This window comes from Macrotis lagotis, chromosome 2 (genome assembly GCF_037893015.1).
Source record: "Macrotis lagotis isolate mMagLag1 chromosome 2, bilby.v1.9.chrom.fasta, whole genome shotgun sequence".
Lineage (NCBI taxonomy): Eukaryota > Metazoa > Chordata > Mammalia > Peramelemorphia > Peramelidae > Macrotis > Macrotis lagotis.
The window spans coordinates 142,485,145-142,493,663 of NC_133659.1; the positions used below are offsets into that span (position 1 = coordinate 142,485,145).

The 8,519-nt window shown below is 32.7% G+C and overlaps 1 non-coding gene across 1 annotated transcript; it reads left to right on the top strand.

Annotated features, from left to right (window-relative positions):
- The first annotated feature begins 7,972 nt into the window (after positions 1-7,972).
- On the top strand, positions 7,973-8,080 carry LOC141515711 (U6 spliceosomal RNA). The gene has a single exon (XR_012476467.1). It is a non-coding gene; the product is annotated as a U6 spliceosomal RNA (small nuclear RNA).
- The last annotated feature ends 439 nt before the right edge of the window (positions 8,081-8,519 follow it).

The following is an 8,519-nucleotide window of genomic DNA, read 5'->3' on the forward strand; positions in this document are numbered from 1 at the left end:
CCAGAACTCTCAAATAAAGGAGGGAATATTGCCAGCAGCAAAAAGAAAAGAATTCAAATGCAAAGGAAACACAATCAAATCACATAGGACCTATCAGCTTCAAGAATGAAGCATCAGATCACCTGGAATACCATATATCAGAGAACAAAGGCCTGGGTTACAAGCCAGAATGTACTACCCTGCAGAATTCAGCATATACTGGCAGCAAAAAAAGATGGATGTCCAACAAAATAGAAGACTTTCAGAATTTCCTGACACAAACCACAGAACTGAACAGAAAACTCAATCACCAACTACATGACTCCAGAATTTCGTGAAAATGTAAATGAACAGGGGAAGAAAAAAGTGAAACAAAACAAAACAAATGGTGGTCAAGACCATCAAATTGTATATAACCCTATAAGGTAAGTTATAACACTTCCAATTCTTGAGAACTTTAGTTTTCTCAGGATAATTAAAGGGTTGAATATAATTGAAGAGACTGGACTTAAAGGATATGGGTAGAGTTGTGTCTTGTCTCTCAATTGAAGGGGTCCAAAAATGACATCACTATGTTTCAGAAAAAAGTTCTGATGAAAAGCAAAGGTCTTAACATTTTTTTAAAAAAGAAAGATATTACTTATTTTGAGTTTTACAATTTTTCCCTTACTCTTTCTTCCCTCCCCCACTCCTCTCCCCCATCTCCACAGAAGGCAGTCTGCTAGTCTTTAAATTGTTTCCATGGTATACATTGATCTAAGTTGAATGCGATGAAAGAGAAATCATATCCTTAAAAAACATAAAATAAAAGAGATAACAAAATTACATAATAAGATAACTTTTTTTTAAATTAAAGGTAATAGTCTTTGGTCTTTGTTCAAATTCAACAACTTTTTCTCTGGACACAGATGATATTCTCAATCACAGGTACTCCAAAACTGTGCCTGATTGTTGTACTGATGGAATGAGCAAGTACATTAGGGTTCACTGTCACCCCATGTGACTATTAGGGTGCATGGTGTTCTTCTGGTTCTGCTCATCTTGCTCAGCTTCAGTTCATGCAAATCCTTCCAGACTTCCCTGAATTCCCATCACTTCTGGTTTCTAATAGAACAATGACATACAAATACCACAGTTTGTTAAGTCATTCTCCAACTGAAGGACATTCACTTAATTTCCAATTCTTTGCCACCACAAACAGGGCTGATGTTTTTATCCTTTTTCATAATCTCTTCAGTGTTTAGAGCCAGTAGTGGTATTGCTGGATCAAAGGGTATGCACATTTTTGTTGCCCTTTGGGCATAATTCCAAATTGCACCAACAATGTATTACTGTCCCAGATTTCCCACTCCCCTTCCAACTTTGATCATTGTCTTTTTTGGTCACATTGGCTAGTCTGAGAGGTGTGAAGTGGTACCTCAGAGATGCTTTAATTTGCATTTCTCTAATAAGTAATTATTTGGAGCACTTTTTCATATAACTATGGATCACTTAGATTTCCTCAACTATAAATTGCCTTGGCATACCTTTGACCATTTGTCAGTTGGGGAATGGCTTGTTTTTTGGGAATTTAGACTCAGCTGGGGCCGCTAGGTGGCTCAGTGGATAGAGCACCAGCAGTGGAGTCAAGAGTACATGAGTTCAAATCTGGCCTCAAGCATTTAATAATTACCTAGCTGTGTGACCTTGGGCAAGTCACTTTACCCCGTTGCCTTGCAAAAGCCTTAAAAACATGAAAGAAAGAAAGAAAATTAGACTCAGTTCTCTGTATATTTTAAAAATGAGTTTATTGTCATAAATACTAGTCATAAAATTGTTTTGTTTCCCAATTTACTACATTTCTTTTGATTTTGGTTATAGTGCTTTTGATTGTGCAAAAACCTTTCAATTTAATGTAATCAAAATTATCTAGTTTCTTTTTAATGATGTTCTGTATCTCTTCCTTGGTCATAAACTACTTTCCTTTCCATAGATTTGACAGGTAAACTGCTCCTTGATCTTCTAGTTTGCTTATAATATTGCTTTTTATGTCTAAATCCTGTATCCATTTGGATCTTATCTTGGTATATGGTGTGAGGTGTTGGCCTAAGTTTCTTCCATACTAACTTCTAATTTTCCCAGCAGTCATTATCAAAGAGAGAGTTTTTATCCCAATAGCTGGGCTCTTTGGGTTTATCAAACAGCAGATAACTATAATCATTTTCTGCTATTGTACCTAGTCTATTCCACTGATTCACCACTCTATTTCTTAGCCAATACCAGAGTTTTGATCACTGATACTTTACAATATAATTTAAAATCTGGTAAGGCTAAGTCAAGGGGTGTAAACTTTTAATTTAAGTGTCTCATTATACTTTGATAATACTTTAATTCTGCCTTGCTGAGGAAGCTTAGCACTTTTTCTAATGAGGGCATCATAAACTAAATTACAATCATTTGTAAAGTTCTCAGGTAAGATCTTCAGAGCCTCCCAGTATTTAGAGATCTTTAAGATTCTTCTAGTTAATTCGATTAGGTTTTGACTTAATCCTTGCTTCCCTTAACAAGCGGTTAAGTACCCTGGGAAGGGGTAAGGGAGGGAGGAGAGGGTAAAGTGTGAGAGGAAAATAGACCTGGGGGGGAAGAGCACCTTTGATTCATGAGGAGGATAGTGTGTCCTTAGAGGGTACTTGAAAAGGGGATATGGTAAAAATGATTATAGTTATAATTTGATGTACTTTGAGACACTTCTGCTTATCAAGCAATCAATCTACAATGATATTTTGATAACAATATGAGCTTATCAAGCAATCAACTAATCAAACTGTGATTGATGATACCTAAGTAATACTTCTAGAGCGATAAATAATACCACATGAAGAGGCACAAAGATTTAAAATTTTAGAGGGAAAGAAGGGTGTGAACCTTGAGTAAATTCTATTCAATGGATTTGACCAGAGAGGGAATAAGATACATTCCCTCTTGGGTTCAAAAATCAATCCTAATCTACAGGGAAGTGGGGATGGAGAAAGGGAAAGATAAGGGCAGAAGGGGTTGAAAAAAGGGTAGGGAAAGATGAAGGTATAAGTGAAAATAAACTGAAAGTTAAATTTTAAAAGAAAAGTCAATCAGAAAAGGGAGTAAAATTTTGGTAAGGAAAAATAGAAGGAAGGAAAAGAGAAAAATATAAATGAGGAAAGATATTATGGAGTGAAATACAGAATTAATAACAAACTGTAAATATGAATGGGATAAACTACCCCTTAAAACAAAAGCAGATAGATGAATGGATTAAAAAACAATCCTACAATATGTTTTTTACAAGAAACACACTTGAAGCAGAGAAATACACATGGGATGAAGGTAAAAGGTTGGAGCAAAATATATGATGCCTCAGGTGAAGTTAAAAAAAATCAAGATGGCAATCCTGATCTCAGATAAAGTAAAAGCAAAAATTGATCTCATTAAAAAGGATGAAGAAGGAATCTAAATATTAAAAGTCACCATAGGTAAACAAAGCTATAGCATTACTCAACATGTATGTACCTATTGGTATAGCATCTAAATTCCTATAGGAAAAGTGAAGCAAATTACAAGGAAACATAGGCAGAAAAACTTTAATAATGGTGGACTGCAATCTCCCTTTCTCTAAACTGGATAAATCTAACCACACAATAAACAAGAAGGAAGTTAAGAAGGTGAATGAAATTTTAGAAAACTTAAATATGATAGACCGCTGGAGAAAACTTAGTGGGGATACAAAAGAATATATCTTTATCTTGGCAGTACATGTCACCTATACCAAAATTGACCAAGTACTAGGGAACAAAAAACTGATAATCAAATGCAGAAAGGCAGAAACAAAAAATACACACTTCTCAGACCATGATGCAGTAAAAATTACATGGAGCTATTTGGAAATTATATAACTTTATCTTAAATAATGGGTTGATTAAACAGTAAATAATAGAAATAATCAATACTTATATCCAAGAAAATGATACCAATGAGCCATCATACCAAAATTTAAAGGATACAGCCAAGGCAGTTTTGAGGGGAAACTTTGCACCTTTGAATATCTATATGAATAACTTAAAGAGAGAGGAGATCAATGAATTGGGTATGGAACTAAAGAAGCTACAAAAAGAACAAATTAAAGATCCCTAATTAAATACCAAATTAAAAATTCTGAAAATCAAGGTAGAGATTTATAAAATAGAAAGCAAGAAAACCAATGATCTCATAAATAAAACTAAGGATTGGTTTTATGAAAAAGATAATAAAATAAACCTTTGGTTAACCTTCATTTAAAAAAAAAAGAAAGCAGAAAACCAAATTGCCAGTATCAAAAATGAAAAGGATGAACTAGCCACCAATGAGGAAGTAATTAAAAAGATAATTCAGAACTATTTTGCTGAACTGCATGCCAACAAATTGGATAACTTGAGTGAAATGGATGAATATTTACAAAAATATAATTTGCCCAGATTAACAGAAGAGGAAATAAATTACTTAAATAACCCCATTTCAGAAAAAGAATTAGAAGAAACCATCAATAAACTCTCTAAGAAAAAGCCTCCAGGTCCAGATGAATTTACAAGTGAATTCTACCAAATATTTATGGATCAATTAATTCCCATTCTGCATAAACTATTTTAAAAAATAAGAGTTCTACCAAAGTCCTTTTATGACACCAACATAGTGCTGATATCTAAAATTGGAAGAACCAAAACAGACAAAGAAAATTATAAACCAATCTCCCTAGTGAACACTGTTGTAAAAATTTTAAATAATGTTTTAACATTGAGATTACAGCAAATTATTACTAGATTAGTTTACCATGATCAGGTAAGATTTATCCTAAGTAGGCAAGGATGGTTCAATATTAGGAAACACTCAACAAAATTGAATATATCAATAACAAAACCGACAGAAATCATATGATTATCTCAATAGATGCTGAAAAAGCCTTTGATAAAATACACCCTCCCTTACTATTAAAAACACTGGAAAGTTTAGGAATAAATGGAGTCTTTCTTAAAAAATAAATAGTATCTATCTAAAACCATCAACAAATATTATATGTAATGGGAATAAATTCAAAGCATTTCCAGTACAATTAGATTTGAAATAAGGATGCCCCTTTATTACCTTTACTATTCAAAATAGTATTAGAAATGCTAGCTGTAGTGATATGAGAAGGAAAAGAAATTGAAGGAATCAGAATTGGCAATGAGGAAGCAAAGCTTTCACTCTTTGCAGATGACAAGATGGTGCATTTAGAGAACCCAAGAAAATCATCTAAAAAACTCCTTGAGCCCCTGACTCCAGGAAGAGTGCTTTATTCACTGTATCACCTAGTTTCCCGTACAATGTTAAAAAATCCCGTGAAACAACTGACAATTTCATCAAAATAACAGGATATAAAGTAAATCAACATAAATCGTCAACATTTCTATATATGAACAACAAAGTCCAAGATCAAGAGATAGAAAGAGAAATTTCATTTAAAGTTACTTTAGACAATGTTAAATACTTGGGATTCTACCTCCCAAGAAAATCCAGAAACTGTATGAAAACAATTATAAAGATTTTTTCACCCCAAATAAAGTCAAATCTAAATAACTGGAAAAATGTCAATTGATCTTGTTTAGGTGAAATTAATAAAATGGAAATGACAGTTCTAACCAAATTAAATTACATATTCAGTGCCATACCAATCAATCTGTCAAATAACTATTTTACTGATGTAGAAAAAATAGTAGCAAAATTCATTTGGAGCAAGAAAAGGTCAAGAATAGCAAGGACTTGAAAAAAAATGTAAAGGAAAGTGGCCTAGCTCTAACAGACCTAAAACTATGCTATAAAGTGGCAGTCATCAAAACTGCCTAGTACTGGTTAAGAAATAGAGTAATGGATCAATGGATGTGGATAGATTCAAAAGAAATAGCAGTAAATCACTACAGCAATCTACTGTTTGGCAAATTCAAAGACATTAGCTTCTGGGATAAGAACAGTTTATTTGACAAAAATTGTTTGGAAAACTGGAAAATAGTATGGCAAAACCTAGGCATAGACCCACAACTCACACCCTATACCAAAATAAGGCCAAAATGGGTAAAGTATTTAGACAGAAAGAGTGACACAGTAGATAAATTAATAGACCAAGAAATACTCTATTATATCTATGGAAAAGGGATAAATTTCTTAGCAAATAAGAAATAGAGTACATTATAAATTGCAAAGTTAATGATTTGACTATATTAATTTAAAAAAGTTTTAAACTAATAAAATCAATGATGCCAAAATTAAAAGCAAAGCAGAAACCTAGGTGGGAAACTATCTTCTCAACAAGGAGTTCTGATAAAGGTCTAATTTCTAAAATATTTCAAGAATTGCATCAAATTATAAGGTTACAAATCATTCCCCAATTGATAAATGATGAAACGATGTGAATAGACAGTTTTCAAATGAAGAAATTAAAGCTATATATAATCATTAGAAAAAAATTGCTCCAAATCTTGATTGATTAGAGAATAGCAAATTAAAACAAGTATGAAGTATCTCCTCAGGTGCATCAGTTTGGCCAAGATAAGAAAAAAGGGAAAATGATCAATGCTGGTTATGTTGTGGGAGGATTGGGACATTAATGCCTGGCTGATAGATTTGTGAATGGATCCAACCATTGTAGAAAGCGATATGGAACAATGGCCAAAGTGCAATAACAATGTTCATTCCCTTTTTCCCAGCAATTTCAATTGTATGCATATATCCAGAAGAAATCATAAAAAACAGGAAAAATTCCACATGTTCCAAAATATTCATAGCAGCTCTTTTTGTAATGGAAAAGATTTGCAATTTGAGGGGATGCCCATCAATTGGGGAATGGCTAAACACCTTAGGGTACATGAATACTTTGGAACACTATTGTTCTATAAGAAACCGTAAGTGGTCATACTCTAGAGAAGCATGGAATGAGTTACAGGATCTGATACTGAGAGAAGGGAGCAGAACCAAGAGAACAATTTACACATTAAAAAACAATATTGTGAAATTATCAACCTTGATGGAAAGTAGCTCCCCTCAGCCCCTCAGAGAGCTAGGACAACCAGCTAAGGACAATATTATCCCCATCAAGAGGAAGAAAAACAAAGCAAAACAAAACAAAAAAAAACAAAAAACAAAAAAGAATCCTTCAGAATCTGAACACTTTATAAAAATTATCTCTTACCCTTAATGCTGATTCCTCATACCGAAAATGACTAATCTTTAAGCACAGTTATCAAAACTATGTATATATAATGCTAACCTTACTTTTTTTTGCCACTGAGGGGAGTTGATTGGGAAGGGAAGGTGGAAGAAAATTTTGCATATTTAAAAATATAGGGGCGGCTAGGTGGCAGAGTGGATAGAGCACTGGCCCTGGATTCAGGAGTACCTGAGTTCAAATCTGGCTGCAGACACTTAATAATTACCTAGCTGTGTGGCCTTGGGCAAGCCATTTAACCCCATTTGCCTTGCAAAAAAACTAATATATATATATATATATGAATAAAAATTGAAATGATAAAAAAATTTTAAAAATCTTCCTTAAATCACCCTTCCCATTCATTTATACCTTTAGCTATTGGAACAATAATAAAATCAATATAATTATTCTTGGAAAAATTATGAATTAATTGCTTCATGATTCCATTGATCATTTCTTATAACTTCTAAACCAAATCACTCCTTTCTATAAATCCACCCTCCCATTATATGATGCAGTCTTCCTGAAAACTACTTTCCTTTTGTTATTTAAATCTTCAAAATTTAACCTTGAACCTGGTAATTAATATATATATATATATATATATATATATATATATATATATATATATATAATTTCATTCATCCCATTGTAGAGAATAACCACATTCTTGGAATCTGAACTTCAATAACATTTCAGAAAGTTTGGCAAACATTGAATCTGGTTGATTTATCCTAGTACTTAGATCCTTACAACCACACTAGAGTACTTACTTCAGCAGTTCATATAGTAAAAATTGAAATGTTATAGAAAAGATTCATATGTCCTCTGCACAAGTACGATATGCAAATTCATGAAACGTTCCATATTTTTACCTATCAGATCTATGGAAAGGGGAGTAGTTTAAGCAGTTTATGACCAATGAAGAGATAATGTTTTAAAAATGCAAGATGGATACTTTTGAGATATTAAATTGAAAAGTTTTTGCACAAATAAAATCAATGTAGCCAAGATTAAAAGCAAAACAGTAAATTGGGAAACATTTTTTTCAACTAAAGTTTCTGATAAAGGACTCATTCATAAAATATATGGAGAAATGGGTTAAATTTATAACAGTATAAGTCATTCCTCAATTGGTAAATGGTCAGAGGATGTGAAAAGGCAATTCTCAGATTAAGAAATTCTATCTATAGCCACATGAAAAAATGCTCTAAATCATAATTGATTAGAGAAATGCAAGTAAAACAACTTCAGTCCTCACACCTACCAGATGGGTTAATATGACTAAAAAAAGAAAATGTTCAATTTTTGA